This window comes from Engystomops pustulosus, chromosome 6, assembly GCF_040894005.1.
Source record: "Engystomops pustulosus chromosome 6, aEngPut4.maternal, whole genome shotgun sequence".
NCBI classification, from domain to species: Eukaryota; Metazoa; Chordata; class Amphibia; order Anura; family Leptodactylidae; genus Engystomops; species Engystomops pustulosus.
In genome coordinates this window covers 118,190,336-118,213,941 of record NC_092416.1, presented here as the reverse complement: position 1 = coordinate 118,213,941, position 23,606 = coordinate 118,190,336, and positions in this window count along the sequence as shown.

The following is a 23,606-nucleotide window of genomic DNA, read 5'->3' as shown; positions in this document are numbered from 1 at the left end:
TTGGATTTTACAGCTTTCACTGTGTGCCCCAAATGACAGGTCTACTTTATTCTTTGGGTTGCTACGATCACAGGGATACCACATTTGTACAGGTTTTATAATGTTTTCATACATTTAAAAAAATTAAAACCTTCTGTACAAAAAAATTTTTTTTGATTTTGCCATCTTCTGGCGCTAATAACTTTTTCATACTTTGGTGTACGGAGCTGTGGGTGGTATAATTTTTTGCAACTTTTGATGGCGTTTTCATTGCTATCATTGTTAGGACTGTGCGACCTTTTGATCACTTTTTATTAATTTTGTTATATTTTCCAAAATGGCAAAAAAATTTCATTTTTGACTTTGGACGCTATTTTCCGTTATGGGGTTAAACGCAGTGAAAAAACGTTATTATATTTTGATAGATCGGACATTTTCGGACGCGGTGATACCTAATGTGTTTATGATTTTTACTGTTTATTAATATTAATATCAGTTCTAGGGAAAGGGGGGTGATTTGAATTTTTAGGTTTTTTTAATATAATTTTTTTTTTTAAACTTTTTTTTACTTTTACTTTAACTATTTTTCAGACTCCCTAGGGTACTTTAACCCTAGGTTGTCTGATCGATCCTACCATATACTGCCATACTGCAATATGGCAGTATATGGGGATTTTACTCCTCATTCATTACAATGTGCTGATAGCACATTGTAATGAATGGGTTAAAACGAGACAGCTTCGGGCCTTCGTGAGGCCCGATGCTGTCATGGCAACGGATCACCGCTCCCCGTGACGTCATCGGGGAGCGAAGATCCGCGCCAAGATCTTTTTGAAGCCTCCGGCAGCATTGCCGGCGGCGATTGCGGTGAAAGCACCCGCGATCGGTGCTAGCACCGATCGCGGGTGTTACCGGTAAACCTTTGCTGCAATATGCAGCAAAGACTTACCGGCTGTGGAGAGGGCTCGGCCCGCGAGCCCTCTCCATGCACCGGGACCCGGCGCGCCGTACTAGTACGGCGCGTGTCGGGAAGGGGTTAATTAGTTTGATTTTATGATTTACAAAGTTTTATGGCCTCTCTAAAGTATAAGAAGTTATCACCAAGACGGCCGTCACTGGAAACTACAAGATCCTTTAGTTCTCAGTAACTCCTCCTCCCTATTATGCTCTGCTTCCAGTGATGATCTAACAGGTTTGCCTGCTCTGTTACCATAGTAATGATGTGTAACTGGCATCACCCAAACACTGGCCATAGTGGATGCACTGCAACCAACCGACTGCAGCCAATCATAGTGGTGATCACATGACCTGCAATGTGGACATGTGACCAGCGACTATTTTCTGCCCTGTGTCTTCTCCGCATTGGAGGAAATCAACAGACTTATTAAAGGGCCAGTAGCATTTTAATTCTTCATTACATTGTACACTCACCGGCCACTTTATTAGGTACACCATGCTAGTAACGGGTTGGACCCCCTTTTGCCTTTAGAACTGCCTCAATTCTTCATGGCATAGATTCAACAAGGTTCTGGAAGCATTCCATAGAGATTTTGGTCCATATTGACATGATGGCATCACACAGTTGCCGCAGATTTGTCAGCTGCACATCCATGATGCGAATCTCTCGTTCCACCACATCCCAAAGATGCTCTATTGGATTGAGATCTGGTGACTTTGGAGGCCATTTGGTACAGTGAACTCATTGTCATGTTCAAGAAACCAGTCTGAGATGATTCCAGCTTTATGACATGGCGCATTATCCTGCTGAAAGTAGCCATCAGATGTTGGGTACATTGTGGTCATAAAGGGATGGACATGGTCAGCAACAATACTCAGGTAGGCTGTGGCGTTGCAACGATGCTCAATTGGTACCAAGGGGCCCAAAGAGTGCCAAGAAAATATTCCCCACACCATGACACCACCACCACCAGCCTGAACCGTTGATACAAGGCAGGATGGATCCATGCTTTCATGTTGTTGACGCAAAATTCTGACCCTACCATCTGAATGTCGCAGCAGAAATCAAGACTCATCAGACCAGGCAAAGTTTTTCCAATCTTCTACTGTCCAATTTCGATGAGCTTGTGCAAATTGTAGCCTCAGTTTCCTGTTCTTAGCTGAAAGGAGTGGCACCCGGTGTGGTCTTCTGCTGCTGTAGCCCATCTGCCTCAAAGTTCGACGTACTGTGCGTTCAGAGATGCTCTTCTGCCTACCTTGGTTGTAACGGGTGGCGATTTGAGTCACTGTTGCCTTTCTATCAGCTCGAACCAGTCTGCCCATTCTCCTCTGACCTCTGGCATCAACAAGGCATTTCCGCCCACAGAACTGCTGCTCACTGCATGTTTTTTCTTTTTCGGACCATTCTCTGTAAACCCTAGAGATGGTTGTGCGTTAAAATCCCAGTAGATCAGCAGTTTCTGAAATACTCAGACCAGCCCTTCTGACACCAACAACCATGCCACGTTCAAAGGTACTCAAATCACCTTTCTTCCCCATACTGATGCTCGGTTTGAACTGCAGGAGATTGTCTTGACCATGTCTACATGCCTAAATGCACTGAGTTGCCGCCATGTGATTGGCTGATTAGAAATTAAGTGTTAACGAGCAGTTGGACAGGTGTACCTAATAAAGTGGCCGGTGAGTGTATGTCACCAGCATTTTTCTGCTAAGGGGAACAAAATTTTAAATAACAACTAATTACATATTAGCTTACTTTTTAAGGACCCATTTTATAAAGTATAAAAAACACATGTCCACAAAACCCCCCACATATTTGGTATCGCCCCATCCGTAACAATCTGTATAATAAAACAGAATTATTATTGGACCATCACGGTAAACGCCTTAAAAATAAAACACAAAACTTTCCAAAAAAAAATATTTTTTTTATTAATACCCTTAACGAAATACTCTTAAAAGTGATAAATAAATGTTATGCACTCCAAGATAACACAGCTAAAAAGAACAACTTTTCTCACAAAAAATAAGCCCTTAACCAGATAAAAATAAAAATGTTATGCCTATGAAAAGATGATGATTCTAAAATTTACAAGATTTTCTCCAAAATTTTTTTTAATTCAGTAAAATTGGGAAAAAATATAAAAGCCATTTAAATGAGGTATGTGACGTCATGTGACCTCCATGTGACGTAACGTACGGGCAGCCACTGGTAACCATAGGAGGGACGCCTGATTCCTGACCGCCACCCTTCTGTGAAGTCAGCTCACCACTTCATGCATTTTTGGGAGAGCTGTATCTCTCTGACATGAGAAGTGTGAGCCAAGAAGCGCTGGCAATGCTTGCAATGGTGAGCTAACGTCACAGAGGGGCGGAAGCTAAGAACCAAGTGTCCCTCCCATGGTTCATAATGGCTGCCCTTCTGTGACTGTGTCTCAGTGACTGTTTGTCTTGGGCACTCTCACTCCAGTAACTGTCTGTCTCAGGCACTCTCATTCAAGTAACTGTCTGTCTCGGGCACTCTCATTTCAGTTAATGTCTGTCTTGGGCATTCCAGTGACTGTCTGTCTCAGGCACAGTCATTCCAGTCACTGTCTGTCTCGGGCACTCTCATTCCAGTGACTGTTGGTCTCAAGCACTCTCATTTCAGCAACTGCCGGTCTTGGGCACCCTCATTTTAGTGACTGTCGGTCTTGGGCACTCTCATTTTAGTGACTGTCGGTCTTGGGCACTCTCATTCCAGTGATTCTCTGTGTCTCTGACACTACTGTGGCTGTCTGTGTCTCTGACTGTCACTTTGTCTATGGGGAAATTAATTAGAAGTGTCAGAGCAGAACTGCTCCGGTTGCCCATGGCAACCAATCAGAGCTCAGGTTTCATTTTTGCACAGCTGTTTATAAAATTACATCCGATCTCTGATTGGTTTCCGTGGGCAACTGAAACAGTTTTACCTCAGACACTTCTGATAAATCTGCCCCTATCTCTGTACCCATATCCAGCTTACCTCAAACATATGTGTCTTATACTCATTGCCTATAGCAACCAATCAAATCTCAGAGCTCATATTAATGACCTATGGCAGAACAGCAGCCAATCATGGCTCAGCTTCCAACTGCCACAGCAGTGGCAGCAGACAATGGCTCCTGTATATGGTGGGTAATGAGTGGATTTTGGAAAGTGCGAGGTGAAAATTTTGTCTCAAAACGGTCTAAGATGTTCCCTGAGTCACAGGCAACAACTATACAAAATTTGGTGATTGTAAATGTGATGGTAAAAATTCCTTTAGTGGACATACATACATAAACACACCCATCAACAGGTTCTACACTAAGCATGACCTGGTAAACAATATGACAATCCATTAATGTTGCTGATTCAATATTGGACAATATTGATCACTGAACCTGGCAAAGTAAAGGAATAATATAATAAATCCATCATGATAAACCAGGGACACTTACTCATAGATCCAGGCACCATTACTGAGGTAAAACTTCTAAAATCAACTTTCAAAATTATGTTAGTGTCTTATAGTAAGACAGTGTTTTATATAAATTGCTCTTAACAACATACCAGGTCTTATTTTCTGGTGATGTCTTATTGCTCAATGAACAATAATTCACACCTAATATTACGCCTTATGACTCTATTTCCATGTACTATAATCTATGGTACATTTATTAATCCTGGTATTTATGAACAAAATGCTATATATTTTTTTTTTATTTATAGACAGTCATGTCATGTCAACAAATTTTGGAACATCCTTGTAATTGTCCAAACTTGGAATTCCATCAAGTATTTATGAACTCAAAGCCAAAAACAGTCATATCTATATCCTAAGGAGCCTCATCATAACTCTTCAAACCCTGAATTTCATGCTGTATTTCTTATGACCCAATTCTTTTAAGAATCACTGGCCCAGTCATGTTTAGCCATGGCACTTTCCTAAAATGAGCACTTTTTGTTCAAGTTGCCTACTTGTAGTGCAATTGTAATGCAAAGTGATTTTATTCAATGATTGATCTACTAATATGTGGCGCAGGTGTGGGGTAGAGATGGGCGAATAGATTCTAATGAATGGGAATTAGTTTCGATTTTTAGGAAAACTTTGATTTATCACTAATTCGAAGTTTACGGTGATTCGTGCATTTCCCTTTATTAGCTAAATGGGCGCATGCACAACGTGCTACGTGGGGCAGAGAACTCTGGGAAGGAGAAAGGAACACCCTCAATGACATCTGCAGACATGAAAGCCAATCAGCGACCGGCAGGCTTATGTGATGTCACACAGCCCTATAAAACCCAATCTCGTCACTTCACACTGCATGTGCTGTCTGTAGCGTCTATCTTCTTGTACACAGTAGTTGCTGCAGTGACTTTTACCCAACCCCATGGTGTCCATTTTGGGGGATATGTATACCCCAAATTGCTGTTTTTTTTGTTGCTGAAGTTAATAGCAAGAAATCTGTGTAAAATCCACATTGATGCTGGAGTGATTTTTCCTCCAATTCCAGGGTGTCCATTTTGGGGATCTGTATACCCCGAATAGCAGTTCTTTTTAGTTCCTGAAGTTAATAGCAAGAAATCTGTGTAAAATCCACATTGATGCTAGAGTGATTTTTGCTTCAATTCCAGAGTGTCCATTTTGGGGGATTTGTATACTCCAAATTGCAGTTCTTTTTTGTTGCTGAAGTTAATATTAAGAAATCTGTGTAAAATCCACACAGTTGATTAACCAATATGTCAGATAAAGAGGTGTCAGGTGGAGCAGGCACAGGTTGCAGCACAGTAGGGGTGACTGTGAGGCCTGAACTGCCGGTGTAAACTAGTGGCAGTGTGTTGATAAACAACTCAAAGGTTCTCGATTGGTTGACTAGGTCAGCCACTTCCTCCCAAATTACATCTGACTACTCCAGCCAAGAGTCTGTGGGTTCGTAAGATGCAACAATTAGTTGGCATGGCCCAGGGGCAGGTCAGTGACCCTCACCTGTCCTCAACCAGCCTCTGTCCTGTTCATTTCCCTCAGCCAAAGATCTACTAGGTGGTCTGGTATAGGTGCCACTATACAGCGAGGATAAACTGTTTTTGGACAGTCAGCAGCTGCTTGGCAGTGAACACACAAAGACATAATATTTTCAGTGAAAATGTAATGAATGATGCATGTGGTGTATGTAATTTTTTTTTCAAATTAAAAATTTCAACTTCAAATTAATTTCAAACTTCAAAATACATTTTTTAAATTCCTTATTTGAATTACTGGGTCTGAACACCCATTGCACCTTTAGCTACAGTGAGAGGAAGGGTTTTTGGTTTTTCCTTGGTTTTTTATTCCTATGTTGAAATCAACATGATTAAATTTCATATCAAATAAGTAGCAAGAAGGCAATAGAATGAACAACACCCTGATAGGGATTACAAATGGACAGTTGGAGGTTAACCCTATTCTAAAACAACTGATGCTATCAAACTCCCGGAGTCGGTCTCTCCTATCATAATGCAGTGTAAATCAGCCACATTGTATAATTTACAAACAAGTAGTGGAATGCGGTGCCCTCTTATCATGATTATGTGAAGAGAACACCTGGAGGTCCAACCTTGGTTGTTTACTGGGTTGCTGATACTGCCATAGGCCAGTATGACACAGAGTCTACCAGAAATACTAAGATGCCATCCAAAGGAGAACATTTTGAGAATGGTGAACTGGGTCTGAACACCCATAGCACCATTAACCAGTGTGACATAATTTTTCAAAAATTATATTTAATTAATTCCATGGTTTTTCTTAAAAGGTTCTGTTTATAGATGGCCGAGAGCACAACATTTTACATGGGGCAGAGAAGAAGAACACTGTGTCAAATCAACATAGTTTATGGAGTGATTTTTGCACAAAGTCCAGGGTGTTAGTTTTTGGAGTTTTGTATTCTCCAAGTCTAAAGTCCTTAATGAGCAGCTTCCTTCACCCACCTAGTGAGGAGGGTAGCTGCCACCAGCAGCAGGACATGGAGCAGACCCTGCACCAGCAGGCAGTGGCCTACTTGGAGAGCACACTACTACACCAAGTAGAGGATTCCCTGGTCTACTGGGCAGCCAAATTTTATGTGTGGCCGAAACTTGTGGAGTTCGCAGTAGAACTCCTGCCCGACCAGTAGTGTGGCATCAGAGTGGTTGTTCAGTGCGGCGGGGGCCTTCATTACCCCAAGGAGAACCCGCTTGTCCAACCGTAATGTGGAGAGACTGACCTTTGTCAAGATGAATCAGGCTTAGATCGGCCAGGAGTTTAACACACCAATGCCTTATGCCTCTGATCAGCCTCCCCCAAATGTTGAGAAATGAGTCGGGGTTCTAACTACCTGCCTCAGCCACTATTCTGATGCTGCCACCCGCCTGATGCCACACATCTGCTGCCAGTTGCTCCATCTGCCTCCCAAAATTCCAGGGACTGGAATTGTCACCCACCTCCACACTCTCTCATTGTGCCACTTTTTGACCTCCTGCTACTGCTGTCAGCACCTCCACACTCTGTCATTTTCCCACAGTGTGGCCTACCATATTGCTGCCACCTCCACACTCATTGTGCCACTTTCTGACCTCCTGCGGCAGCTGCTGCTGGCACTTCAACACTCTGTCATTGTGCCACTTGTTGACCTCCTGCTGCTGCCGGCACCTCCACACTATGTCATTGAGCCACTCTGTAGCCTATTATGTTGCTGCCACCTCCACACTTTGTCATCATCTGATGTCAGTGTAAAAAGAGTGGACTCTTTAATGTTATAGTGGGATCTTGGCCCTCAGCTCAGTCCTTTCTAGTTGGCATAGACATTACCTTGTGAGGCTGCGTTCTTGCTTCACTTATTTGGTCCCTATAAGTGCCCATGGAATTGAAGAGTGAAGCGATTCTAAGAGCGTCGGCTGTCATGTGCCTGTCATACTAAAACACATCATTGTTTGAAGACCAAACCACATATTTGAGAATGGCACAACGTTCTACCACACCCTATTAGTCAAACCAAATTTTTTCGGAAAATTTGACGAACCTGGTCAAATTGAGAAATTCGCCCATCTCTAGTGTGGGGCTTTAGCAATGACTTATTTTCAAGGGGCAACGTTATATTTTTAAACTTGAAAAAAATGCACTAGGTCTTACTTTTGGAGGGGAGGTCTTATTTTCAGGGAAATATTTTTCTAATAAAGAGACATACAAAATGCTAATACAGGTACATAATCATTTTAATCAGTAGCATCAGCAAAGCGGATGTCAAATATCTGTATAGGCGTTAGAAATTCAAAATAAGGATTGGAGTTTAATCCCCACTATACAACTACCCCCCCCCCCGCCAAGAAAAAAAGTGAAAAAAGTTCTCTCCTCATTGCTTCTCATCCATCTCCTCTCACACACTACCCCTGAAGAATATTACACCTTACACCATTTCTTCCTCATTTCCTCACATTTCTTCATTTTCTTACTGGTTCTGTGCATTAAGGTGAATTTTTCACATTCTAAAGAGTAGTTTGAAACTGTAAATCACATGTAATGATGGTGTCGCTTTGCTTACCCCGTTTTTTATAATACAAAGTGTATCCTAAATTTATATTAAAAAAAAAAACTCAAGCCATCTTGTAAATATTCAATCTACCAATCACAATATACATGACTACATATTATATATAAATTATATAATTTACCCAACATCAATATATATGCCACTCTTCTTTTGTCATTTGACTCTTTAGCACTGCCATTTAGAGATGAGCGAACATACTCGTCCAAGCTTGATGCATTAGCGTACTCGAAACTGCTCGTTGCTCGGACGAATACTTCGCCCGCTCGAGAAAATGGCAGCTCCCGCCGTTTTGCTTTTTGGCGGCCAGAAACAGAGCCAATCACAAGCCAGGAGACTCTGCAATCCACCCAGCATGACGTGGTACCCTTACACGTCGATAGCAGTGGTTGGCTGGCCAGATCAGGTGACCCTGGGATAGACTAGCCGCTGCCCGCGCTGCTCGGATCATTCTGTGTCTGGATGCCGCTAGGGAGAGAGCTGCTGCTGGTCAGGGAAAGCGTTAGGGTGTTCTATTAGAATAGTGTTAGGCAGGAGTGATTCAACAAGAACCCAACAGCCCTTCTTAGGGCTACAATAACGTTATACTTTTTTTTTTTTGTTTGCTTGTGGCTGGGCTTGCTGGCACTAGTAGTGCAGCTAGTACCATATTGTGAGGAATTTGCAGGGGGACTTGCTACCGTTGTGTTTAGCTCTTAGTGACACACATATCCACCTCAAACACCAAAGTGGGAAAATTTATTAGGGGTTTGATTTCAATTAGGCACAGTCTGGCAGTTTCTTTTTATTTTACGTTTATTTTTTCATAACTCAGCGTCATCTCATCAGTGTGCTTTCATACTTGGCTAGAAAATAGCCAAAGGAGAATCCAAACGGCTTACTTACGCCTACAATAGCGTTATATATATTTTATTTCTGGTTGATCTGCTGGTGGCTGTCCTTGCTGCAGTGCATATACTAGCCAATTGTCAGGAATTTGGAGTGAGACTTGCGACCGCTGTGTTTAGCGCTTAGTGACGCACATATCCATCGCAAAGACCGAAGTGGGAAAATTTATTAAGGGTTGGATTTCAATTAGGCACAGTCTGGCAGTTTCTTTTTATTTTACGTTTATTTTTTCATAACTCAGCGTCATCTCATCAGTGTGCTTTCATACTTGGCTAGAAAATAGCCAAAGGAGAATCCAAACGGCTTACTTACGCCTACAATAGCGTTATATATATTTTATTTCTGGTTGATCTGCTGGTGGCTGTCCTTGCTGCAGTGCATCTACTAGCCAATTGTGAGGAATTTGTAGTGAGACTTGCGACCGCTGTGTTAAGCGCTTAGTGACGCACATATCCATCGCAAAGACCGAAGTGGGAAAATTTATTAGGGGTTGGATTTCAATTAGGCACAGTCTGGCAGTTTCTTTTTATTTTACGTTTATTTTTTCATAACTCAGCGTCATCTCATCAGTGTGCTTTCATACTTGGCTAGAAAATAGCCAAAGGAAAATCCAAACGGCTTACTTACGCCTACAATAGCGTTATATATATTTTATTTCTGGTTGATCTGCTGGTGGCTGTCCTTGCTGCAGTGCATCTACTAGCCAATTGTGAGGAATTTGTAGTGAGACTTGCGACCGCTGTGTTTAGCGCTTAGTGACGCACATATCCATCGCAAAGACCGAAGTGGGAAAATTTATTAGGGGTTGGATTTCAATTAGGCACAGTCTGCCATTTCCTTTTTATTTTACGTTTATTTTTTCATAACTCAGCGTCATCTCATCTGGCATAGCAGTGTGCTTTCATACTTGGCTAGAAAATAGCCATAGCAATAGGATAGCATTGTTTGGTTTTAAAAACTAAAAAACACAAAAAAACACAAAAAAAAGTTAAAAAAAAATTAAAGTTATAACTTTCATTTTCAAAATGTTTAACCCGAGGGCTAGGGGTAGAGGACGAGGGCGGGGATGTGGGCGTCCAACTACTGCAGGGGTCAGAGGCCGTGGTCCTGGGCGGGGTGAGACACCACCTGCTGATGAGGGAGCAGGGGAACGCCGCAGAGCTACACTCCCTAGGTTCATGTCTGAAGTTACTGGGACTCGTGGTAGAGCACTGTTGAGGCCAGAACAGTGCGAACAGGTGATGTCGTGGATTGCCGACAATGCTTCGAGCAATTTGTCCACCAGTCAGTCTTCCACGCAGTCCACCCATGTCACCGAAATCGGCACTCCTCCAGCTCCTGCACCTCAGCCTCCTCCCCACCAGTCTGCCCCCTCCCAGGAAAATTTGGCATTTGAACTGGCATACTCTGAGGAACTGTTTTCTGGACCCTTCCCACAGTCACAAACCACTTGTCCGGTTGCTGCTGAGCAATTTTCCGATGCCCAGGTTTTCCACCAGTCGCAGTCTGTGGGTGATGATGACCTTCTTGACGTAGTGGAAGAAGTGTGTAAAGAGGTGTCTGACGATGAGGAGACACGGTTGTCAGACAGTGGTGAAGTTGTTGTCAGGGCAGGAAGTCCGAGGGGGGAGCAGACTGAGGGATCGGAGGATGATGAGGTGACAGACCCAAGCTGGGTTGAGAGGCCGGGTGAACACAGTGCTTCTGAGATGGAGGAGAGTCCTCGACCAGAACAGGTTGGAAGAGGCAGTGGTGGGGCCAGACGGAGAGGCAGGGCCAGAGCAGGTGCATCAGCGCCAAATGTGTCACGTAGTGAAGCTCCCGTGGCGAGGGCTCCCGCGGCGAGGGCTACATTTTCAGAAGTCTGGAGGTTCTTTAAGGAAACACCGGATGACCGACGGACTGTGGTGTGCAACCTTTGCCAAACTGGGATCAGCAGGGGTTCCACCACTACTAGCTTAACTACCACCAGTATGCGCAGGCATATGAATGCTAAACACCCCACTCAGTGGCACCAAGCCCGTTCACCTCCGGCCGTGCACACCACTGCTCCTTCCCCTGTTTCAGCTGATAGTCAGCCCCCTGCCCAGGACCCTGGCACAAAAACCCCATCGTCGCCTCCACGATCCTCCACAGCATCCACCAGCCTTCAGCTCTCCATACCCCCAGACGCTGGAGCGGAAATATAGTGCAACCCACCCGCACGCCCAAGCCCTTAATGTCCACATCTCCAGATTGCTTAGCCTGGAGATGCTGCCCTATAGGCTAGTAGAGACCGAGGCCTTTCGCAACCTCATGGCGGCGGCCGCCCCTCGGTATTCGGTCCCCAGCCGCCACTACTTTTCCCGATGTGCCGTCCCAGCCCTGCACCAGCACGTGTCAGACAACATCATCCGTGCCCTGACCAACGCCGTTTCTGACAAGGTCCACCTGACCACGGACACGTGGACGAGTGCTGCCGGGCAGGGCCACTATATATCGCTGACGGCACATTGGGTTAACTTGGTGGAGGCTGGGACCGAGTCTGACCCTGCGGCTGGTCAAATACTGCCGACGCCGAGGATTGCGGGACCTACCTTGGTCCAGGTCTTTCAGGCCTACTATGCCTCCTCCTCCTCCCACCCCTCCTCCACCTCCGAACTACCATCCGTGGGCATGCCGCCATCAGTCGGTAGCTCTAGGCACAGCAGAAGTGCCGTCGCTAAGCGACAGCAGGCGGTGCTCAAACTGCTGAGCCTAGGTGATAAAAGGCACACCGCCCAAGAGCTATTACACGGCATCACGGCGCAGACTGATCTGTGGCTGGCACCGCTGAACCTGAAGCCAGGCATGGTTGTGTGTGACAACGGCCGTGACCTGGTGGCGGCTCTGCAACTCGGCAGACTGACACATGTGCCATGCCTGGCCCATGTGTTAAATCTCATAGTTCAGCGTTTCCTCAAGACATACCCCAATCTGTCTGATTTGCTCACGAAGGTGCGCCGCATCTGTGCGCATTTCAGGAAGTCCAGCACAGATGCTGCCACTCTCAGGGCAGCGCAGCGCCGCCTCCAACTGCCCGCTCACCGACTGTTGTGCGACGTGCCCACGAGGTGGAATTCAACATTAACCATGTTATCCAGAGTTTACCAGCAGCGCAGAGCGATTGTAGACTGATAGATGTCAACTTCCACCAGAACTGGTAGTCAGGTCAGTCAGCTTCCTCAAGTCTACAATGAGGAGTGGACGTGGATGTCTGATATCTGTCAGGTGCTGAGTAACTTCGAGGAGTCAACACAGATGGTCAGTGGCGATGCCGCCATCATCAGCCTCACCATCCCGCTGCTTGGCCTGTTGAAAAACTCTCTGATCAGCATGAAGTCGGAAGCTTTGCGCTCGTCACAAGAGACGGGGGAAGAAGATTCCCTTGTTGATAGCCAAAGCACCCTTAGGTCTGTTTCTCAGCGCATATCGGAGGAGGTGGAGGAGGATGAGGAGGAAGAGGAGGAGAATGTTGGCGAGACACAAGAGGGGACCATTGTTGAGTCCTTCACTGTTCAGCGTGTATGGGCAGAAGAAGAGGAGTTGGAGGAGGAGGAAATGGACAGTCAGGCCAGTGAGGGGAGTGAATTCTTACGCGTTGGTACTCTGGCGCATATGGCAGATTTCATGCTAGGCTGCCTATCCCGTGACCCTCGCGTTCAAAGAATTTATTCCAGCACCGATTACTGGGTATTCACTCTCCTGGACCCACGGTACAAGCAAATTCTTTCCACTCTCATCCCTGGAGAGGAAAGGAGTGTGAGAATGCATGAATACCAGCAGGCCCTGGTGCACAAACTGAAACACTATTTCCCTTCTGACAGCGCTAGCAGCAGAGTGCGTAGTTCTGCGGGACAAGTAGCGAGGGAGAGTAGGCGAGCAGGCAGCTTGTCAAGCACTGGCAAGGGTACGCTTTACAAGGCTTTTGCCAGCTTTATGTCACCCCAGCAAGACACTGTCACCTGTCCCCAGTCTCGGCAGAGTAGGGCTGATCTTTACAGAAAGATGGTGAGGGAGTACGTAGCTGACCATACCCTCGTCCTAAATGATCACACAGCTCCCTACAAATACTGGGTTTCAAAGCTGGACATGTGGCACGAACTGGCGCTGTACGCCTTGGAGGTTCTTGCCTGCCCTGCCGCTAGCTTGTTGTCCGAGCGGGTTTTCAGTGCAGCTGGTGGCATCATCACCGATAAGCGTACACGCCTGTCGACTGACAGCGCTGACAGGCTGACGCTTATTAAGATGAATAAAGCCTGGATTTCTCATAATTTCCAATCTCCACCAGGTGAAGGAAGCTAAACCTGAATAATTTATGCACTCCTCCTCCTCCTCATTTTCCTCCTTCTCCTCCTCTTTGTACACTAAAGCAGAGGAAACTGGCTATTTTTTGACAGGGCCCACTGGCTCTAGCTATAGTACTTTATGCATTTAATTTTTCTGGAGGGCCACCTACCCGGTCCTCTGTTTTAAACAATTTTTGGGAGTGCCACATACAGGCACTCAATCTATTTCATTTTTCTGGAGGGCCACCTACCTGCTCCTCTGGTTTAAAAACTTTTTTGGACTGCCACATACAGGCACTCAATCTATTTCATTTTTCTGGAGGGCCACCTACCTGCTCCTCTGGTTTGAAAACTTTTTTGGACTGCCACATACAGGCACTCAATCTATTTCATTTTTCTGGAGGGCCACCTACCTGCTCCTCTGGTTTAAAAACTTTTTTGGACTGCCACATACAGGCACTATCCAAATTAAATTGTCTCCATAGCAGCCTCCACACGTTGTCTCCATTGCTACCTCCAAAAGTCGTCCATATAGCTGCCTCCATACATCGTCCCCTTATCAAACGAGGTGTGTCAGGCAGAAATTTGGGTTGTTTTCATGGATTCCACATTAAAGTTGTTAACTTTGTCGCCACCCTGCTGTGTTATCCACAAAATATACTGGCAAACTTTTATCATTTACCAATATTATTTCAGCGCTTCTTGCGCATCTGTTTACATTCCCCTCACCCGCCATATCCTAAACTTATAAGAACGCTACTACACTTGATCTTATACAAAAGGTTCTTGGAAGTGCTGTTTGGGGAGTAGCCTAGAGACAGGGGCTTGGATTGGCGAAAGCTCGTCTGGCAGCGGAGCGCCAGCTCCATGCGCATCATGCGCTTCTTGCGCATCTGTTTACATTCCCCTCACCCGCCATATCCCAAACTTATAAGAACGCTACTACACTTAACTTGGTGCAGGCTGGGACCGAGTCTGACCCTGGGGCTGGTCATATACTGCCGACGCAGAGGATTGCGGGGCCTACCTCGGTCCAGGTCTCAAAGGCCTAGTATACCTCCTCCTCCTCCCACCCCTCCTCCACCTCCTCCGAATTACCATCCGTGGCCATGGCGCCATCAGTCGGTAGCTCTAGGCACAGCAGCAGTGCCGTCGCTAAGCGACAGCAGGCGGTGCTCAAACTGCTGAGCCTAGGCGATAAAAGGCACACCGCCCAAGAGCTATTACAGGGCATTCCACATCAAACTTGTTAACTTTGTCGCCACCCTGCTGTGTAATCCACAAAATATACTGGCAAACTTTTATCATTTACCGATATTATTTCAGCGCTTCTTGCGCATCTGTTTACATTCCCCTCACCCGCCATATCCCAAACTTATAAGAACGCTACTACACTTGATCTTATACAAAAGGTTCTTAGAAGTGCTGTTTGGGGAGTAGCCTAGAGACAGGGGCTTGGATTGGCGAAAGCTCGCCTGGCAGCGGAGCGCCAGCTCCATGCCAAGATCCAACTAACATAGTTTTAACTGCAGCACCTTTAATCTACTACTAGTTCACTGCCTCCCTACATGGTCCCCTTATCAAACGAGCTGTGTCAGGCAGAATTTTGGGTTGTTTTCATGGCTTCCATGTTAACTTTGTCGCCACCCTGCTGTGTAATCCACAAAATATACTGGCAAACTTTTATCATGTACCGATATTATTTGAGCGCTTCTTGCTCACCTCCTTTGGTTCCTCTCTGCCACCCATTGGTTTGAAGCCTGAGTCCATTTAGGGTATGTCGCCATGCCACTCTCTAGCCTGCCGCTGCTGCCGCTGCCTCTGCATGCCGTCCCCTATAGTGTCAGGGTCAATTATTGGATGTTTTACATGCTATCTAGCTTCATTCTGTCAGTCTGTCATGGCCATGCTGTTGCCCATAATTTTGGCATAATGGTGCGATTAAGCAGCCTCAGAGGCATCCATGCATGCTGCCCCTGCTGTTTCCTGTCCATTTCCGTGGTGTTTCCATCCTTTTCTGAGGTTCCCAGGTGTTTGGCCAAGCTTCCCTATGCAGAGCCTTGGTCCCCTTGAAAAATGCTCGAGTCTCCCATTGACTTCAATGGGGCTCGTTATTCGAGACGAGCACTCGAGCATCGGGAAAAGTTTGTCTCGAATAACGAGTACCCGAGCATTTTAGTGCTCGCTCATCTCTACTGCCATTTGTTTTATGGATGGGACGAAAAAAGCTTTTATTATGTTCAAGGTAGTACACATGCTGCAAAACCTACCTATAGACCTTCCCTTTGCATTTTTTAAGAATCTTTGTTCAATCTTTATTCAGTTCCTGTGGAGAGTTGAAAAGGCAAGAATAGCACACGACAGGCTAATACTTAAAAAGAAATTGGGTGGGTTCGGACTGACAGATGGTTGGACATATTTTAAGGCAATACATCTTAAGCGCTGGATTCAGTTACTTAATAAAAATTACTCGAATCTGAGTATTGATCTAGAAAGATCTTCACTCACTGTGGCAAATTTATCAAGCTGTCTGAAAGTCATAATATTTCTAGTTGCCCATGGAAACCAATCACAGCTCAGCTTTTATTTTACCAGTGCTCATAAATATTTTAAAGGGAAGCTGTGATTGGTTGCCATGGGCAACTAAAAATATTCTGACTTTCAGACAGTTTGATAAATCTGCCCCACTGACTCGCACCTATTGAAATGATGGAATATCTGAACCCTAGGAACCCTTTAACAAGGGGTACAATAAAGGTTATAAAGCAGCTAATGCTGGATAGAAATCTGCTAGGAGTAACGTCTTCCCTAATGCCAGCTAGTCCTACACCTATCCTATTATTCCCTAACCGAGATGGCAAAACTCAACTGTGGAACCGATGGTCTTATCACAGTTGACAGTCTTGAGAGTCGCGTGGAGTATATGGATACCCCATTAAATTTGCTGCAGCAGGTTAAAGCAATTCGCTATAACCATGCTACACTCTGTAAGTGCTCACCCATTGTAGCCGACCCAAGATCGTTTGAGGGGTGACTTCTTAAGAAAGAGATCCCAAAAGGAGCTATTTCACTTCTGTGGGATTTTATAATCAATAGGAACATAGCAGCTAAACTGACCTATATATAGGGGGTGGGGGGGGGGGGTCAGCTCAAAATGAACGTTACAAAATCACAGATAGCAGCCACGCATAAAAGGTCACATGGTTTTTTGAGGTGCGTAAGGTTTCAGGAGAATTCCTATAAAACTGTTACAATATGCCAATTCTTGCTGAAAAAGAGAGGGTTTGCTACCTCCAATCACTGCAATCATGACATTAGGGCATATATTATGGTCTTGCCCATCTATTCAGAGTTACAGGGCTATAGTAAAGGATAATATCCTAAATTGTGGGGGAGGAAATGAGTATCACACCCGATTCAGTACTTATGTGGTTATAAGATTAGGAAACACCACAAAACTAGCACTTCCACCGAAATGGCTTGAAAAAAAACACCCTCGCTGGGGTGGGGGGAATGGGTTGATAGAGTGGACCAAATCCATTCTAGGATACATCTCTAATTCACTTTAATCTGGGAACCATGGAGAAACTTCTTAATTGCTTTAATCACTACTTTAATCTCTTTTCAAAAGGTTTTATGTGAATTTAAATATCACCCTAGGTATTGAATGAGGAAGTTCAGGATACTAAACTGAACCTGATGGCATAGTGTTCTAGTTTTTTGGGACAGGATTCTTTACCCTAACCCCCCACACCCACACCCACCACCACCCTTCTCCATTCCACTCAATCTTTCCGCCACTTCAGGATTCCCTAACCCCAGGATGAAAATGTCTGTAAAGCATTAAGTCATTAGTAGCTTTATCAGTGTCTCTAATCTCTCAGGTGTTAGTGGTGTATGGGGATAGAAAACGTATTTACACAAGCTGCTTCAGTAAGGAACAAAGAGAAGGAAAAAAGAGGACACAGGTACACTATTCATTCAATGAAATATATTACAGGTCTTACTTTTATTAATTTATGCATTTGGTTAAAAGTTCAGTTAAGTTCAGTTTACCAGCTTACCTTAGCTAGTGTTTTAAACCGCTATATCGCGGTTTAAACACATTTTGATTTACAGCCCCGAGGTAGCTTCGGCGCGCGCACCTCCATAGGAAGTGCCGGAGGCGTCACATGCGCACGGCCGTGCGCAGCGCCGAAGCTACCTCGGGGCTGTAAATCAAAATGTGTTTAAACCGCGATATAGCGGTTTAAAACACTAGCTAAGGTAAGCTCTGGCACCAGCTCACCCTGAGCTGGTGCCCGGCGTTTACATCTCATACCTACCTTCAGAAGTGGTAGGTTTCCATTAAGGGGCATCAATGGGGTCACGAACATTTAGAATTTATGGGAACAACTGATTCCAATGATAGCCCCACTGATACAATCTTTCTTATTGAGTCAGCAAGCAAACAGTTCTATTTAGTTATGCTTTTGTCCACAAAAATAGCATCCCTTACTCTCAGTTACAATGGGGGAATTCATGATGTATACCAGAATTCCTGAGTATATTTTTATCAGGTTTTAAAATGAAGTGAATTTTTGGAGATGTTATGTGAGTTTTTAAGGGTAGTTACACCATGTTCAACTGAAATTACATTATATACTTGAGTATAAGCCGACCCAAGTATAAGCCGAGGCCCCTAATTATACCACCAAAAACCTGGTAAAACCTATATGTATGAGCCGAGTATGAGCCGAGTTTGGGTTTTTAGCACATTTTTTTGCTGAAAAACTAGGCTTATACTCGAGTATATATGGTAAATCTGTTTTGGTGAGCAGATTTTCTACGTTGTATGTAGTTTTGCTCCATTTATCAAGTGCAACATTGCCCATTGCAAGTTGCTGTTGACAGTTAAATAAGTTCCCTTGTTTCGAGCATGTATATTATCTCTTTGCCCTTAACCTGACATGCACCTACCCTTAGCTAGGACTTATGACAACCCATCAGGGTTCAGCTTCCCAAAACAACAAGCTACTGGATCACAGAAGAAGAAAGTGTTGTCAAATCCAGGCAGGCCAAGGGACCATCTATAAAAGATCTTCAGAATAAATCCTTTACGGTCTTTGTTCCACATGAAATCATGATTACAGTAATAAAAAGTGAAGTTTCAAAACCTTTTCTCTCTTTTTGCAGGTAACATAACCTTTGCTCACTTCAAGAGCTGATTTCCTTTGTCTTTAGTGATTAAGCTTCCCACATTATCTACTTAATCATGACTGCAGAAGGCAAAAAAAAAGCTGATTATCTTCAACAGTTTCCATAGCCGAAGGTTTCCACAGACACATAAAATATTCCCTGGAATTCACTCTCATTAAAAAGGAAACATTTAGCAGTTAAAAAAAATACTACTTAATCGCTTTCCATCAGTTATATCAGGAGACCAGACATTCTGCATAGAAACTTGACAAAATTCCTGGTCAAATGCAAGTTGTCCGGATGTGCAAATAGATGTGCACTTTAATTTGTGAGTTTATACATTAATATGCTGAGAGTAAGACCCCTTTCACATGAATGTGCAAAAAGGGGCATATGCTACTCATACCATACCATTTTCATACAAATAGCATATGTCCACCTTCCTTTCAAAGGGCAATACGCCCATCCACTTACATGGCCGTATTGTCTACTATACAGTACCAAGAGTGAGTCGTAAAAATAAACAGCAAATGTCCTATTTTCTCCAATTTTATGTTTGATACGCCTCATAGAAGACTATGGGAATGTTTAAATATTTGTTGCATATGTGTTGCATACCATTGTGGACCGTATGCTTCCATACATATATGCAGAATCCAGGAAAACCAGAACCAGTGAGAGACGCAGTCTGTCAGCCAATAGTCAGCTATCCATCTTCCGGCCATCATTTACCAGCCCACTGTATCTTAAATTCATACAGCACAGAAATACAGGACTATAGAAATCATATGTTCATACGAAAGGGTCTTAAAGGGGTTGGCCACTTTACCTGTAAGTGCAGTGGCAGGATCAGGGCCGATTCTAGCTCTTTTGCTGCCTGAGGCGAAAACTGAAATGATGCCCCCCCCCCCCCTTAAAAAAATAAAATCCTAACCCTGATCTTCTTCTATATACAGCCCACTGAATTTACATACTTAAAGGGCACCTACCACCCCGATTCTACCTATAAAGGTAGAAGGGGTGGTAGGTGGATGGATGGGACGTGAGGATAGCCCTTTTTTGGGCTAATCCTCATGTCCCGGGTGTCTTTTACAAAACTTTATTACATCTATATGCAAATTTTTTTATGCGGCTACTGGGGCGTGGAGTAGCCGGACATGAGTAGCCATCCACCTACCACCCCTTCTACCTGTATAGGTAGAATCGGGGTGGTAGGTTCCCTTTAACACTAGCGCTGTGTTTACAAACACAGCACTAGTGTACAGAGGTGGGTCTTGGCCCGATCGCGTATACGTTTCTATAAAAATGCATGTGATCGGTAACCAGAACCCGGTGTCTTGCAATAAAACAATACAAAACACCGGGTTCTGATTGCTTACCACTGCAAAAATTGTGATTATTTAATTTCTTCTACCCCAGAAACTGGCATAGAAGCACTGATTATCGTCATCCATAAATTAAATAGTATTTACACTAAAAGTACATAAATACGCAACACATTCTGTCTGTATATATATATATATATATATATATATATATATGTATATATATATATATACGTACATACAACTTACTACATTAACATTCCACATTAATACACATTTCTAATCTATATATACATCAGCCATATATATGAAATACACCACTTCTCCTATAATGATCATGACTTACCATTCTTCTTCAGAGGATCTTGCTGGTACATCAGCGGGTGGTAGATGGAGGGGGCAGCAGCATACACACAGCAAAATGCAGCATACCTGTAGCTTACACACAGCAATATGCACAGCAGCATGCACCCAGCATACACCCAGCATACACCCAGCAACATACCTGTAGCCTAAACACAGCAGCACACATAGCTGCTGATGAAGTTCAGGAGCTCTGAGCTGGTGGGCGGATCTTGTTCATCGGAGCTTCTGCAGCAGGAGCAGAGAGCTCAGCAGAGGATCCTTTCTGGCTGTCGGAGGCAGTGGTGGAGCAGCATCAAAGTGATAACTCTCCAGCTGACTGCTGCTCCACCTGTCAGTAAAACCTCTGCACAGCCAACCCGCCCACCCTTTTCCTTCATCAGCCCACCGGGAGCCAGTCTGCCCCTCCTCCTGCCGGCGGCGCTGCTGTTCATGGACGCAAGCGGCATGACATCATCAAATGCCGCCTGCGTCCTCAATAGATCAGAGCTACTGTGAGGAATCGAGGCAGCGGCAGGTCTGCAATGCTTGTGGGTGATTCGGGCGAGTGCCCAAATCACCTACAGCTGTTTTTTTGCCGCCTGCCTCAGGGCTCCGCATCTGCCGCCTGAGGCAAAATTCTCATCCCGCCTCATGGCAGATGCGGCCCTGGGCAGGATAATAGGTAATTTACTAATATAAATCTTCTATAGTTCTGCACCGTTTTCTGGATATGTAAAGTGAAGCCTCCTGTCTTTTACCTCATCAACCAGACATTCCTTACCATAAAATGGCAGATGGAGGATCATGTGATATCTATTTGTCCATGAACAATCTCCCTGCCAGGACCTTATGATAGCATTCATGAATATAAGATCAAGGTCCTGACAGACATATAAAGACTACATGACCCTTCCTTCACGGCCATTTTCTGCCAGGAATGTCTGGCTTATGAGTCAAAAGACATGAAGCTTTGCTTTAGATATCAAAGAAGTGGAGCAGAACTTTTAATAAATGTTTATTGGTAATTACCTAATATCCTTCCCCCACATTTAAACACACATAACAAAAACATGAAGCAAAGTGGTCAACCCCTTTAACAGTATGCCACTGTGTTCACAGCTTACATGTAAGGAAATGATCCCTAAGGAAGGAGGGCCACAGAATTGTCAACCCCATTGACATCTTAGAGGTAAATCAGAACATTTCTGATTTTACAACTTCTCTATTGCCCAAATTTCAGGAAGAATCAATTTATTCACAAGGGGTAGGGGGAGTTATGGCCTATATACACATTCAAACAATCCCTCCATCATATCATCATGAAGTGTTACAAACAAATACCAGAAATATGCAGGGACTTTGGATTGTTCTACCCATAAAGTGGTTGTAGTATCTGCAATACGTTATTTGATAAAAGGTACTCTTTTTTCAACCTTTATAACCCCTTGTATTTGACAAGGCTTTGGATAAAGATCCTAAATGGCATCACATAACAGAGTTTAATATTACAGGACCATGTAGAACTGTATTCAAGCACTGTGTGTAATTGTGAATGAAATTCTGAAAGCTTCCAAAAATCTAAATCAAAATTCAAAATGGGCTATGTAGGCATTAGGACCTATGTGTGTAGGCATTAGGACCTGTGGGTAGCTCAATGTTAACAATATGTGGCCACACCGGTAATGTTTTTTTTCTGTTTTGCTTGTTACTGCAGAAATCCTACGTGACCTGTCCTATGTTCTCCGATATACTTTGTGTTATTTCCCCAAGAAGCAATTTGTTAGGCTGTTGACTGGAAGCTCCCGAATAACATCACCATACTAAATGCGACGACTGCAGATGTTGTGGAGTGGGGAGCTGGAATTGGCCATTCATCTTTTCTCCCTTGGTGTCTCGAGTTCCTCTTTGCTGTTCTACGCCCTCTAGATTTAGGAGAAAGCAATAATATGAGCAGATGTTCCCGGCTGGTGTGAATTATTCATATTAGCCCAATGCTGATGTGTAATATTGCTTCCCTGTATTACAGGCGTCTTGAAGATAGAACAGCAGACAACCCCTGTGGTTTGTTGCAGAGACAGCAAAGATATTGTAACCTTTCTATTCGGGTTTATTTGGTTATGTTTTATGATTTTATTTTCATACTCCTAAATTCTACTTTTACTTAATGAAAGTTTTCAAAAGCAATTTCAGTGTAAATGACACACGAGAGCAATGATTTGAAATGAACTGTGCAGGCTTTAAAGGGTGCCAGTTTGGGAAAGAGATGGCAATACACAGAAACAGAGCGGTGACTACAGAAACAGTGATTATCCCCTTCTCTCAACCACATTTCACTTAGTCTGGGATACAGACAAGTGAGAGGCTCAATAACTAATGTGATGCCCCCTTGTGGTATATTTGTAGATCAATATAGTATATCAAAAGACAACACTCAATCATCACCTTTTCATGACAAGATTTTAAACGCTGATAAATTCACACTCACATATTCATTATTAAGGTATCTCCTTGTAGAAGCAAAGGAGATTATGGCAAAAATAGACAGCTCTTCACTTTCCCTTGTTTGTTCCTGTTTTGTGTGCATACACCAAAAATAATTTTAATTTTAATTTTTTCACTTAATGATAATTCCATTCAAAATCCCCCCAGATTTAATCAACACCTATTAATACACAAATGTAAATGTGAAAAAAAAATCAAACAATTTTTACTGTACACATAGAAAACATCAATCATAAAATCTGTCTTGGATTGTGCTTACTCCAACAATATAAACACCTACCTGGGAACAGATAACACTATAATGCTGAAATGCCATCCAACAATCCTCATGTAAAACTTGGGGGTAGATGGTGTACTGAACCAGAGCACACAGCTATACTGCATGACTCACATAGCCCAAAGATACTAATAATTAATACTATGAACAAGAAGTATAGCCTACAATAAACACATACAGGGTAGTTACAAACCAGGTGGTGCAACTCCAACATGTGTTTAGCTAAACGCTTCTTACAGTGGTCTTCTTTTTGGCAAACATTACAATTGCATATTAATAAGTAGGT